This window comes from Symphalangus syndactylus, chromosome 7 (genome assembly GCF_028878055.3).
Source record: "Symphalangus syndactylus isolate Jambi chromosome 7, NHGRI_mSymSyn1-v2.1_pri, whole genome shotgun sequence".
NCBI classification, from domain to species: Eukaryota; Metazoa; Chordata; class Mammalia; order Primates; family Hylobatidae; genus Symphalangus; species Symphalangus syndactylus.
This window is the reverse complement of record NC_072429.2, coordinates 14,459,414-14,473,927: the sequence shown is the minus strand read 5'-3', so window position 1 is coordinate 14,473,927 and position 14,514 is coordinate 14,459,414. Positions and strand designations below refer to the sequence as shown.

Here is a 14,514-nt window from a genome sequence, read left to right as displayed (position 1 = left end):
TGTGTAGGTTGTCTGTTTACTTTATTGATAGTTTCTTTTGCTGTGCAGAAGCTCTTAGTTTACTAAGAGCTTGTCAATTTTTATTTCTGTTGAATTGCTTTTGCAATCTTCATCATAAAAACTTTGCCAGGGCCTATGTCCAGAATGGTATTTCCTAGGTTTTCTTCTACGGTTTTTAAAATTTTACATTTAAGTCTTCAATCCATCCTGAGTTGACTTTTGTAGATGGCGAAAATAAGGGGTCCAGTTTCAATCTTCTGCATGTGGCTAGCCAGTTATCCCAGGACCATTTATTCAATACGGAGTCCTTTCCCCACTGCTTACTTTGTTGAAGATCAGATGATTGTAGGTGTGTGACTTTATTTCTGGGTTATCTAATGCATTCCATTGTTCTATATGTCTGTTTTTGTACCAGTACCATGCTGTTTTGGTTACTGTAGCCTTGAAGTATAGCTGAGGTCAGGTAGTGTGATGCTTTCTTGTTTTTGCTTAGGATTGTTTTGGCTTTTTGGTTCCATATGAATTTTAGAATAGTGTTTTCAAATTCTGTGAAAAATGTTATTGGTAGTTTGACAGGAGTGCATCCAATCTGTAAATTGCTTTGGGCTGTATGCCCATTTTAACAATATTGATTCTTCCTCTCCATGAGCATTTGTTTATGTCCTCTGATTTCCTTCAGCAGTGTTTTGTAATTCTTGTTGCAGAGATCTTTCACTTCCTGGGTTAGCTGTTTTCCTAGGTATTCTATTCTTTCTGTAGCTACTGTTAATAGAATTGTATTCTTGATTTAGCTCTCAGCTTGGATGTTACTGTGTATAGAAATGCTACTGATTTTGTACAGTGATTTCGTATCCAGAAACTTTGCTAAAGTTTCCGATCTAGGAGCTTTTGGGCAGACAAGGGGGTTTTCTAGGTATAGAATCATATAATCTGCAAAGACAGAGTTTGACTCCCTCTCTTCCTCTTAGGATACCTTTTATTTCTTTCTCTTACCTGATTGCTCTGGCTAGGACTTCCAGAACTATGCTGAATAGGAGTGTTAAGAGTGGGCATCCTTGTTTTGTTCTGGTTCTCAAGGGTAATGTTTCCAGCTTTTACCCATTCAGTATGATGTTGGCTGTGGGTTTGTCATACATGGCTCTTATGATTTTGAGGTATGTTCCTTTAATGGCTAGTTTGTTGAGGGTTTTTGTTTCGTTTTTTTGAGACAGAGTCTCGTTATGTCGCCCAGGCTGGAGTGCAGTGGTACCATCTTGGCTCACTGCAACCTCCGACTCCTGGGTTCAAGCGATTCTCCTGCCTCAGCCTCCCCAGTAGCTGGGACTACAGGTACCCGCCACCATGCCTGGCTAATTTTTGTATTTTTTAGTAGAGACGGGGTTTCACTACTTTGGCCAGGCTGGTCTTGAACTCCTGACCTCGAGATCTGCCCGCCTCAGCCTCCCAAAGTGCTGGGATTATAGGAGTGAGCCATCACGCCCAGCCCTGTTGAGGGTTTTAAAAATGACTATAATTATAGTAAGAAAGGAGTAGTCTTCAACACATTCTCATAAAAGAGAGACGAGACTATATATTAATATAATAAAAAACATATATACTCCATGTATATATGTTGTATGTGTATATGTAGTGTATACACCACATAAATGTATGTGTGTGTGGGGGCGGCAGGGAGGTGGGGAGGAAATTAAAGTTTTAATTTTTCTGTTACCTAGAAGGCAAAAGTGATCTTTTAAGTGTTCCAATCTGAACTTCACAAGGTATTGATTTAGTTTAGCAAGGTCAGAATAAGCTTTTGGACTGTGTCAACAGTAAATGGGCCAGGCGTGGTGGCTCACGCCTGTAATCTCAACACTTTGGGAGGCCGAGGTGGGTGGATCACTTGAGGTCAGGAGTTCGATACCAGCCTGGCCAACATAGCAAAATCAGCCTCTACTGTAAATACAAAAATTAGCTGAGCATGATGGCAAGCACCTGCAATCCCAGCTACTCGGGAGGCTGAGGCAGGAGAATCGCTTGAACCCAGGAAGCATAGGTTGCAGTGAGCCAAGATCGTGCCACTGCACTACAGCCTGGGCGACAGAGTAAAACTCTATCTGCCCCCCACACCCTCCCCGCTGTCCCCCCCACAAAAAAAAGAGCAAATGCAAAGACATCATTAATCAGTATTTTCCTATTCATTAAAATTTTATATTTCCCTGAGATTCTGCTGCAAAAATTAACCTGCCAATGTATTTTATACTTTCTACTTATTATTAAATCAGAAGTATTTATTGGTGGAAACTGAATTTTATTCTATTAACACATCTTAATTTTCTTTACTCTACTCTCTCTTAATGTTTTATCTGAAAACTTCTTCCCTCCCTCTTCGAGCAATTGTGAAACTTCCTACAGATAAGACTTTCAGTATCCATCCTTGTCCCCAGCTGAAAAACCTATCTTTACCATTGAAGTATAAGTTCTGTTCCTATTGATTATTCCCTCTTAAAATGCTTAAGGATTGCTTGTTATAGAAAAAGGGTTATTTTTTCACTTACGTGCTTGCCTTATGCAAGGTATATCATAAGTTCTAGTCAGCAAATTTAGTATTAAAATATAAAAAACAAAAATACAAACACCCACAATAACCTGTTCCTACCCTACAATTGATACAATGCAGAAAGATAGTCTCCTTGCTTCCAAGACTATTACATGTCATTTCATTCAATAACAGATAAGCAATTCTTCCCATTCCCAGAGCTCTTGTTACAGATTGTCTCACTCGATATCCATTCCAGAAGTACTGGGTATCATTGTATTGTTTCTAAAGTTCCTTTTCACTGTGTCCTACTTGCTATATGTTGTGGCACATCTCAACTTTTAACTTCAAAATTATGAGAATTTAAAGAGAATATGAACTACCCTGGATTCATTTAGGAAGAGCATCTCTGTGACATGATGCAGCCATCGCAAACCCAGAGCAGTGAAAGTAAGGGTTTGTTAAACAGGCCCTATGTGTTAATGTTTAGCAATACAACAATGATCAAAGCCTTAAAAGCTCTTGAATCACCATCAAGTTAAAATTATTATCCAGGTAACTGCCCAAGACAGAAATGGGTGACTACGAGAAAAAGGACAAGCTATGATAATGAAACTCTGTATTACAGGACCACTGCAGGTTCCCCCTCCTCCACTTCTAAGTGAGACGCTTTAGGAAGCAAGAATGTCTCTGCTCCCTTTATCAACTATAAAACCAGAAGGTGACCCCAAATGACTACATGCTGATATTCTAAGTGCAGAGAGAACACTTTCATGTAATCTCCTTCAACTTACCCCTTGGGACAAGCACCACTTTATAACTGAGATAGATTTTCCAATACTCCACTAAGTGATTGAAGAGCACAGGCCTAAAAAACTTTATTTATCTTTCTACAGATTAAACGATGCCTTCCTTTCTTGTACTTCAATGACACTTCCTTCTTCACACAGTTCAACTGCTAAATTCAAGTCAAGTTTGAATGGAGTTTTAAGCTGAAAACATTCAGTCTGGGATAGAAGGCAAAGGTAATGAGAAAGAATATAACCAAGTAAAGGGGCACAAGGAAAGATGAGCAGGATTATGCCTTTTTTCTACTTGATCCAGTTAGATAATAACTGTTTACTGTCATGAACGAAACCACTCATATACATTTTTTTTTTTTTTTTTGAGACGGAGTCTCTCTCTGTTGCCCAGGCTGGAGTGCAGTGGCACGATCTCGGCTCACTGCAACCTCTGCCTTCCAGATTCAAGTGATTCTCATGCCTTAGCCTCCTTAGTAGCTGGGATTACAGGCATGCGCCTCCACATCCAGCTAATTTTGTACTTTTAACAGAGACAGGTTTCGCCATGTTGGCCAGCTGGTCTCGAACTCCTGGCCTCAAGTGATCCGCCTACCTCTGCCTCCCAGAGTGCTGGGATTACAAGCATGACCCACCACACCCAGCCTCACTCACATACACTTTTACTGCAAGGAAAGAAAAGCCAACCAAAAACCCCCACCATCTGTGGAGAGAATACTGAACTAGACAGCAGAAAACAAAGCTTACAGTTTTGGCTACTCTTTTTATTTCTCTTTCAGATCAAAATCAGAACTGAGACCCTGTGCCTCGGTTTCCTCCACTATAAGATGGCAATATTAACATCAGTCTTCATTAAAGTCAAAGGGTATTTTTAAGAATCAAGAAAATGTGGCCGGGAGCGGTGGCTCACACCTATAATCCCAGCACTTTGGGAGGCCGAGGCAGTTGGATCACTTGAGGTGAGGAGTTCGAGACCAGCCTGGCCAACATGGTGAAACCCCATCTCTACTAAAAATACAAAAATTAGCTGGGCATGGTGGCACACACCTGTAATCCCAGCTACTTGGGAGGCTGAGAGAGAAGAACCACTTGAACCCGGGAGGCAGAGGGTGCAGCAAGCTGAGATCGTGCCACTGCATTCCAGCCTGGGTGACAGAGAGAGATCCATCTAAAAAAAATAAATAAATAAAAATAAATAAATAAACAAATCAAGAAAACGTATATGAAGATCCTTCAAAAATAAAAATGTACAATAAAATCTATCAACAGCCAGGCATGGTGGCTCACATCTCTAATCCCAGCACTTTGGGAGGCCGAGGTAGACAGATCACTTGAGGTCAGGAGTTCGAGACCAGCCTCACCAACAAGGCAAAACCCTATCTCTACTGAGAATACAAAAAAAATTAGCCAGGCGTGGTGGCACGTGCCTGTAGTCCCAGCTACTTGGGAGGCTGAGGTAGGAGAATCGCTTGAACCCGGGAGGCAGAGGTTGCAGTAGGCCAAGATCACGCCACTGCCCTCCAGCCTGGGTGACAGAGCAAGACTCATCTCAAAAAAAAGTATCGTTAACAATCACAGTTCTTTTCATGTCTATGAATTGTATTTGTGAAGCTTAAACAACTGAAAAGCTATTAATAACTTCAATAAGATACACTCATACACATTCAACTAGTTTTTTTTTTTTTTTTTTTGAGACAGGGTCTCGCTCTGTCGCCTAGAGTGGAGTGCAGTGGTATGATCTTGGTGGCTCACTGCAGCCACGACCTCCGGGCGAGCAATCCTCCCACCTCAGCCCCCCAAGTCGCTGGGACTACAGGTGCGCACCACCACACCCAGCCAATTTTTTTTGTACAGACAGGGTTTCGCCATGTTGCCCAGGCTGGTCTTGAACTCCTGAGCTCAAGCAATCTGCTTACCTCGGCCTCCCAAAGTGCTAGGATTACAGGTGCGAGCCACAGTACCCGGCCTCAACTAGTATTTTATTATGTACCCACTGCTTATAAATCACTGTTGAGATACTTACATACAAGTTCAAGTGTGTCACTAGGTGTATTCTGGGTACATTTGTTGTGAAAATAACAAGAGTTGGGAAGGGAGACTTTCTTAAGTTAAAATAGGACAAAAGTTGTGAAATATATCTGTATTACTAAACATCTCTTAATACAAAGCATGCAATATAAAGGCATGAACATATGTTATAAAGTTTAAATTGTATGTTTTATAAAGTTATATTTAAAAACTTGAGTAGGGGCCAGGCGCGGTAGCTCACACCTGTAATCCCAGCACTTTGGGAGGCTTGAGGCGGGCGGATCACGAGGTCAGGAGATCGAGACCATCCAGGCTAACATGGTGAAACCCCGTCTCTACTAAAAATACAAAAAATTAGCCGGGCATGGTGGCGGGCACCTGTGGTCCCAGCTACTTGGGAGGCTGAGGCAGGAGAATGGGGTGGACCCAGGACGTGGAGCTTGCAGTGAGCCGAGATCGCGCCACTGCACTCCAGCCCGGGCGACAGAGCAAGACTCCGTCTCAAAAAAAAAAAAAAAAAAAAACTTGAGTAATAAATTCCCCCCAAGATACGATGCACGCGCCTGTGTGTGTGTGTGTGTGTAATTTTTTTGAGATGGAATCTTGCTATGTTGCCCAGGCTGGGCTCAAGCACTCCTCCCGCTTCAGCCTCCAGAGTAGCTAAGACTACAGGTGTGCAACAACACACCTGGGCTCTAATTTTTATATGGTGAAATGTGGTTTCAAATAAAAAGATAAAGGATGAATAGTTCTGACCCCCGAAATAAAATTAGTTTTTAGTATTTTATTTACTTTTGTTTTTTTTGAAACAGGGTCTTGCCATCACCCAGGCTGAAATGCAGTGGCTCAATTACAGCTCACTGCAGCCTCGATAAGTATTCTAAAAACCAGTACCAGCAATAACTTGTCCTCAGATTGTTCTTCTCCTCCTCCAGCATCCTCTAAAATGTCTGCTTAAAATAAAACAACCCAGCCAGGTGTGGTGGCTCACACTTGTAATCCCAGCACTTTGGGAGGCTGAGGCAGGCGGATTACTTGAGGTCAGAAGTTCAAGACCAGCCTGGCTAATGGTGAAACCCCGTCTCTACTAAAACTACAAAAAAATAGCCAGGTATGGTGGCGCCAGTAATCCCAGCTACTCGGGAGGCTGAGACAGGATAATCACTTGAACCCAGGAAGCAGAGGTTGCAGTGAGCCGAGATAGCGCCAGTGCACTCCAGCCTGGGCGACAGAGCAAGATTCCGTCTCAAAAAAAAAAAAAAAAATTAAAAAATTAAAACAAAACCACCCAAGGGGCTGGGCACACACGGTGGCTCAGGCCTGTAATCCGCTTTGGGAGGCCAAGACAAGAGGATCACCTGAGCCCAGGAGTTAGAGACCAAACTGCGCAAAATGGTGAGACTCCCATCTCTACAAAAAATAAAAAAATTAACCTGGCATAGTGGCATGTGCCTATAGTCCCAGCCACTCAGAAGGCTGAGGTGAGAAGATGGCTTGAGCCCAGGAGGTCAAGGCTGCAGTGAGCTGTGGTTGTGCCACTGCACTCCAGCCTGGGAGACAGAGGGGGACCCCATCTCAAAAAACAAACAAACAAACAAATGAATGAAAACAAAACAAAAAAATTCAGAGAATTCTTAAAAGTTGTTGTCATTACTTCCTATTTATACAGCACTCAGTATAGGCTGCACATGAAGCCTGAATTTCTGCTTCATTCAACATAAGCACAGATCAGCCCAAGGGCAACCTAATTCCACTGGGCTGAATAGGCTATACATGCAATTAACCCTCTGTTCACCTCCAAAGCAAGTCAAGTCACCACTAGGTTTGCTAAGGATGACAGAATAAAATACACAAACACAAAATAAGTAGGAAGCTCTTAACAAGCAAATAAGATCACTGCCTCCTTTCACCAGGCAAATTAAGAATCTGAGTTAATTACTGTGAAGAGTCTCTCTAAAGATAATAGGCTTCTGTACAACTAAGGAACCAGTCAGTAATAAGATAATTTCACCCAAAACCCAAAAGAAATAAGTAAAGCCGAGTAGTAAACTTTTTTTTTCTTTTCTTTTTTTTTTTGAGACAGAGTCTCACTCTGTCACCCAGGCTGGAGTGCAGTGGCACGATCTCGGCTCACTGAAAGCTCCACCCCCTGGGTTCATGCCATTCTCCTGCCTCAGCCTCCTGAGTAGCTGGGACCACAGGTGCCCGCCACCACGCCTCGCAAATTTTTTGTATTTTTAGTAGAGACGGGGTTTCACTGTGTTAGCCAGGATGGTCTCGATCTCCTGACCTCGTGATCCACCTGCCTCAGCCTCCCAAAGTGCTGGGATTACAGGCGTGAGCCACTGTACCTGGCCACCAAGTAGTAAACTTTTCATTCTCCAAATGATAAAAGAGCCACACTGTCTATTCATCATTTCACTTATTTACTCAAGCAACAACTATTTATTGCAGATGTACTAGGCACTATACCAGATACTAAGGATATAGTAAAGAACAAATCAGACAAAATCCTTGCCCTCACAGTGCTTACAATATTCTGGGGGAAGATGGGAAGCATATAAGTAAACAAATAATTTCTAAAAGCAATTTTTTTTTAAAGCAAGTGGGAGGCGCATGCTAGTTTTAAGAACTGTAATAAAAAACACCACCCATTTTTTTGTTTGTTTGTTTTTTTTTTTTGAGACAGTCTTGCTCTGTCACCCAGGCTGGAGTGCAGTGGCACAATCTCGGCTCACTGCAACCTCTGCCTCCTGGGTTCAAGCAATTCTCCTGCCTCAGCCTCTCGAGTAGCTGGGATTACAGGTGTGTGCCACCATGCCCAGCTAATTTTTGTATTTTTAGTAGAGATGGGGTTTCACCATGTTAGCCAGGCTGGTCTTGAACTCCTGACCTCAGGTGATCCACCCGCCTCAGCCTCCCAAAGTGCTGGGATTACAGGCGTGAGCCACCACACCCGGCCAGCACCATACATTGTTCAGATTCCAGGTAAAGGGAACAGCACGAAAGCCCTAAAATGGAAAGAAGCTGTGTGTGAGTCACTAGATGTAAAGACTGCATCGGCATTCCACTTGTTTCATCTGAATCTAATCCATTCTTCATAAGCAACAGTCAGATTTTTAAAAACACAGCAGAGCAGGCACCAGACTTTACCTGCCAGGTCCTTCTTGGCATGCCATCTATTCTGGTTCCTACTTCACAAGCCACAGCCGAACTGTCAAACACATCTCATCGACTGGCCCCTTTTCCATGAAGTACTTCCTGTCTGAATTTCCTACGGTTAAACATAAGTCTGCTCCAACTGGAGGTGAAGAGATGCAATATTTTATGCCCAAGAGAGGAAGGAGAAAAGTAATGTCAGGTGAGAGATAGGGAGAGTAAGCCTAATAGTGCTAAGTTGCATTTCCAGCTTCAAATGGACTAAGAGGTAAGGTTCACATCACAAACGAACAACTTCACTTACAGTACATTAAGCAGCCAAAAGTTGGCTGGCTGCAGTAGCTCATGTCTGTGATCCCAACACTTTGGGAGGCCCAGGCAGGGCAGATCACTTGAAGCCAGGACTTCAAGGTCAGCCTGGGCAACAAAGCAAGACACCATCTACACAAAAAAATGTAGAAATCAGCCAGGTGCAGTGGTGTGCGCCTATAATCCTAGCTACCCTAGAGGCTGCCTGAGGCAGGAGGATTGCTTGACCGCCCAGGAGTTTGAGACTGCAGTGAACTTTGATCACATCACTGCACTCCACTAGGTAACAGAGAGCCTCTCTTAAAAAAAAAAAAAAAAAAAAAAGTTCTTCCTAGGATCTTACCATATGATTTTAAAAACTGGTTCCAAAGAACCCAAGAGAAAAGAAATACCTGCTTCAGAGATCCATAAACACAACCGAGATTACTCTGTAAAACATATTTTTGCTATTTTTAAGAACTACAATAAAACGTTCCACAAATGTTAAGTTTCTAATATGAAGAACATCATGAGACACGTTAGCTTACACCACCAGGTCAAGATGATTGTAAAGGCATTGGAATGAAGCTTCTCTTGCCATCTTTACGCATATATGAAATTTAGGAAACTTCCTACAAATGTGTTACTGACTGGGAGAACCACAGGTCTGCATGGTGTCTTTTGTTAATACAGGCAGGTACACATCCAGTCCCACAAAACTGTACAAGTGAGCACATTAACACAGTACATGGATGTCTAGGTTCCACTAAATGTCACAGCAAGCTCAGATGCATCTGCTCAGTATACGCTCTCATCAACACAAAGTAAATAAACAATACTCGGAGAAAACATTACTTAAGTCATAACACTGCTTGACATGATGTATTTAATTTCTGAGTACAGCTGATGATGTTGGTGATTCAAACTTAAAATCTCCTACAGAACTTTATGAGACTCTAAATCATGTTTAAAAATTTTTTTGTGTACCAGGACTTTACTGATTCCATACCATCAAAATAAAATATAAAGAAATCAAATGCTGAGGCTATGTTAGTGTTCAATGTCAGATTTAAAAAAAAAGAAGATTCCATGTTAATGTCTGAATCTACTTATCTCATCTAACATACTTAAAAGCGAAAGCTGGGAAGTCAACTGACTTATTTAAGGTCATAAAGAAATGGAAGATGAGTGGAACTAGCACTCAAGGGTTCTTCTGACTCCCAGATCTTTTCATTATACTATATGGTCCTATTTAACAAGGCTCCTGTTCTAGAACTAAGAAAGGCTTCTATTAAGAGCATATTATTTTCTCTCCAATGCTATTATAAAGTCAAAGATGTGTTCCACACAAATGATAATTGAGCCTAAAGCATTATGAGAGAACCAGTCTCTGCCCCAGGTCCAATGCAGCTTACATTGTGCGAAGATAAGTAATGTATAAAAATAGCCATGATAGAAGATTTTTTTTATAAGTAGAGTGGGGAGGATAAGTACTATAAGAATAGTACTAAGAAGTTCAGAAAATGGCAGGGTTATTTCTGGGTAGAAAAATGAGAAAAAGGCTGAGTTGGTCAATAATGAAAGATTATCCTAGTTGGAATGTAGAAAAAGAGAAGTGGGAAGAGTGTGGATCTACTGTAGCCTGGAAAACAGTTCAACCATCTTCTGTAGCATTAAATCTACCTAATTTCCAGGGAAAACAGATGCTACAGCACACATTAAATGATACAAGGCCACATTCAGACAAATCCAGATTGTGGTACATTCTACAAGACTCTTCAAAAAGTCAATGTCGGCCGGGCACAGCAGATCACTTAAGGTCAGGAGTTAAAGACCAGCCTGGCCAACACAGTAAAACCCCACCTCTACCAAAAAATATACAAATTAGCCAGGCATGGTGGTGCGCACCTGTATTCCCCAGCTACTCGGGAGGCTGAGGCAGAAGAATTGCTTGAACTCAGGAGGCAGAGGTTGCAGTGAGCAGAGATCATGCCACTGCACTCCAGCCTGGGCAACAAGAGTGAGACTCCATCTTAAAAAAAGAGAATGTCATAGGGAAGAACAGGAGGAGTAGTTCTGGATTTTTTTTTTTTTTTTTTTTTTTTTTTGAGACGGAGTCTTTCTCTGTCCCCCAGGCTGGAGTGCACTGGCACGATCTAGGCTCACTGCAAGCTCCACCTCTCGGGTTCACGCCATTCTCCTGCCTCAGCCTCCTGAGTAGCTGGGATTACAGGCGCCCGCCACCACGCCCAGCTAATTTTTTGTATTTTTAGTAGAGACGGGGTTTCACCGTGTTAGCCAGGATGGTCTCGATCTCCTGACCTCGTGATCCGCCCGCCTCGGCCTCCCAAAGTGCTGGGATTACAGGCTTGAGCCACCGCGCCCGGCTAGTAGTTCTGGATTTTAAAAGATTGAAGTGACAAATGCAATGTCTAAATGCTGATAAGATCTAATTTGGGGGGAAAAAACCCAGTTATAAAAGACATTTTGAGGACAATTAAGGGATCTGGACTATGGACTAGATCTCAGAGGACATGAAGTGATAATGGTACTGTGGTTATGTAGGGGAACAACTTTACTTTTAAGAGGTTCACTTTGAAGTGTCATGATGTCTACATTCACTTTCAAACAGTTAAGTGCAAAAAAAGATATACAAAGGAATATATACCAAAAAAGATAGATAAATATGACAAAATATCATTTGTTTAATATAGGTGACAGGCGTTCAAGGGTTTCTGTACTGGAGTCTTCCAGCTTTTCAGTATGTTTGAAAATTGTCATTTAAAAAGTTTGGGCGGGGCGGGGTGGCTCATGCCTGTAATCCCAGCACTTTAGGAGGCCAAGGCAGGTGGATCATTTGAGGTTAGGAGCTGAAGACCAGCCTAGCTGACACGGTGAAACCCCATCTCTACTAAAAATACAAAAATTAGCCAGGCAGTAGTGGTGTGCGCCTGTAATCCTAGCTCCTTGGGAGGCTGAGGCAGGAGAATTACTTGAGCCCGGGAGGTGGAGGTTGCAGTGAGCCGAGACTGCACCACTGCACTCCAGTCTGGGCAACAGAGTGAGGCCCTGTCTCAAAATAATTTTACAAAAATTAAAAGTTTGAAAAAAAGAATTAGATGTAACCTTGGTAAAGATGGTCTAATCCATCCACTCCTTTCAACCATGAAAGAAATTGAGTCGAACACAGCTAATGGAGGCCTCTTCTCATAACAAGATTAAAACCCAAGCGGTCTGAAGAATCTTAGACCAAACTCTTTCCATATGCCAGAAAATTGGGACCTAAGAGACACAGACTGATTCTGTAACAAACATATACATGTGAATGTAAAACAAACAAAAAAGTTAAACACATTTTTTTTTCTTTAAGAGTCAGGGTAGGCCAGGCACAATGGCTCATGCCTGTAATCCCAGCACTTTGGGAGGCTGAGGCAGGCAGATCACGAGGTCAGGAGTTCGAGACCAGCCTGGCCAACATGGTAAAACTCCGTCTCTACTAAAAATACAAAAAATTAGTTGGGCGTGGTTGTGCACGCCTGTAATCCCAGCTACTCGGGAGGCTGAGGCAGGAGAATTGCTTGAACCCAGGAGGCAGATGTTGCAGTGAGCAGAGATCACGTCATTGCACTCCAGCCTGGGCGACAGAGCAAGACTGTCTCAATTAAAAAATAAAAATAAAAAAGAGCCACTGCACAATCATGGCTCACTGTAGCCTTGAACTCAGAGACTCAAACAGATCCTCCCACCTCAGTCTCACCAGTAGCTGGGACTACAGACACAGCCATCACCTAGCCTGCCTAATTTTTAATTTAAATACATTTCTTATGCTTAATCTGTGATAATACAGACTGAGTAGCTCTTATTCAAAAGTTCTGAAACTAGAGAAGTATTTAGAATTTTAGTTTTTTTTTTTTTTTTTTTTTTTTGAGGTAGAGTTTCGCTCTTGTTGCCCAGGCTGGAGTGCAATGGAGCGATCTCGGCTCTTCAACCTCTGCCTCCTGGATTCAAGCAATTCCCCCGCCTCAGCCTCCCGAGTAGCTGGGACTACAGGCACCCACCACCACGCCAGGCTAATTTTTTTATTTTAGTAAAAGATGGGGTTTCATCATGTTGGCCAGGATGGTCTCAATCTCCTGACCTCGTGATCTGCCTACCTCGGCTTCCCAAAGTGCTGGGATTACAGGCGTGAGCCACGGCGCCCAGCCTAGAATTTTAGAGTTTTTCAGATTTGAATACTTGCGGCACACATACTAAGTGAGTATCCCTAATCTGAAAACCTGAAATCCTCTAATTTTGGATTAGGGATGTCCAACCTGTAGCATTAAAACTGTAACAGAATAAAAATCTGTTAGACTATAATAACCTAGTATATTAGAATTTTATATAAAATAACCTTGCAAAATGCAGCATTACATGGGAATTAGTCTGTTAGAAGCACAAAAAACAAAAATTTTAAGCCACTTAACTAATATCACCTATAATATAGTCTCACAACTTGGTCTACTTATGGCAATCCTGCCTTCCCAAATCTAATAACATATCTTAATAACTTCACATTTCACCTATCTCCTCTACAAGCTTCTTAGCAATCCCCCTAAATGCTATGTTTTTTCATATCTCAGTACAAGTAATTTCCTCTACATACAGAATGATGCCCTTCTCTGCCTTTTCGTCATCTAATCCTCTTTTTTTTTTTTTTTTGAGACGGAGTCTCGCTCTGTCGCCCAGGCTAGAGTGCAGTGGCGCAATCTCGGCTCACTGCAAGCTCCGCCTCCCGGGTTCACGCCATTCTCCTGCCTCAGCCTCTCCGAGTAGCTGGGACTACAGGCGCCCGCCACCGCGCCCGGCTAATTTTTTGTATTTTTAGTAGAGACGGGGTTTCACCGTGGTCTCGATCTCCTGACCTCGTGATCCGCCCGCCTCGGCCTCCCAAAGTGCTGGGATTACAAGCGTGAGCCACCGCGCCCGGCCCCTAATCCTCTTTTAAGACCAACTTCTTGGGCTGGGCGCAGTGGCTCACGCCTGTAATCCCAGCATTTTGGGAGGCCGAGGCAGGCAGATCACGAGGTCAGGAGATCAAGACCATCCTGGCTAACACAGTGAAACTCCATCTCTACTAAAAATAAAAAAATTAGCCGGGAGTGGTGGCAGGCGCCTGTAGTCCCAGCTACTCAGGAGGCTGAGGCAGGAGAATGGCGTGACCCCAGGAGGCAGATCTTGCAGTGAGCCGAGATCGCACCACTGCACTCCAGCCTGGGCGACAGAGCTAGACTCCACCTTGAAAAAAAAAAAAAAAAAGACCAACTTCTTGTATCACTGTTTCAGTGACTCTTTCTGACCCTGCTCCCCACTCCTCCTTGAACTTACATAATATTCATTGCTCTAGAGACTTTTTAAATTTTACCTAAGTTCTACTTAAATGTATGATTCCTCTAGTAGGCCATAAGGTACTTAATATCATACAGCAGGCCTTATTTGTATCTCTAATTACAGCTAGCGTCAAGTGCTGGGAGTTGGAATAATGGAGGCTATCTTTTAAAGTTTCAGGAAGAAGCATCTTAACTCAGGAAATAAAGTGGTTGTCCTAAGTTGAAGGCAGATTCATAATTAAATGAACTGAACTATTTGTTACTCCACTCCTTTGATACTGTCACATAGACCATAAGCATGGAAACAATCTGAACCAATGCAAAGAAATAGTCTCACCTTGCTTATACCTAA

At 42.6% G+C, this 14,514-nt stretch overlaps 1 protein-coding gene across 4 annotated transcripts in view; it reads right to left on the bottom strand.

Moving 5' to 3' along the window:
- Nucleotides 1–14,514, bottom strand: part of UBTD2 (ubiquitin domain containing 2) — a 77,345-nt gene that overhangs the window by 49,936 nt on the left and 12,895 nt on the right. The window contains exon 1 of one of the 4 annotated variants that reach the window (XM_055285240.2): nucleotides 8,500–8,848. The exons of the other annotated variants lie outside the window; for them this stretch is intronic. The gene's annotated coding sequence lies outside the window, so the exon portion shown is untranslated. Of the gene's footprint in view, nucleotides 1–8,499; nucleotides 8,849–14,514 lie in introns of those variants that run through there. 4 annotated transcript variants of the gene reach the window in all.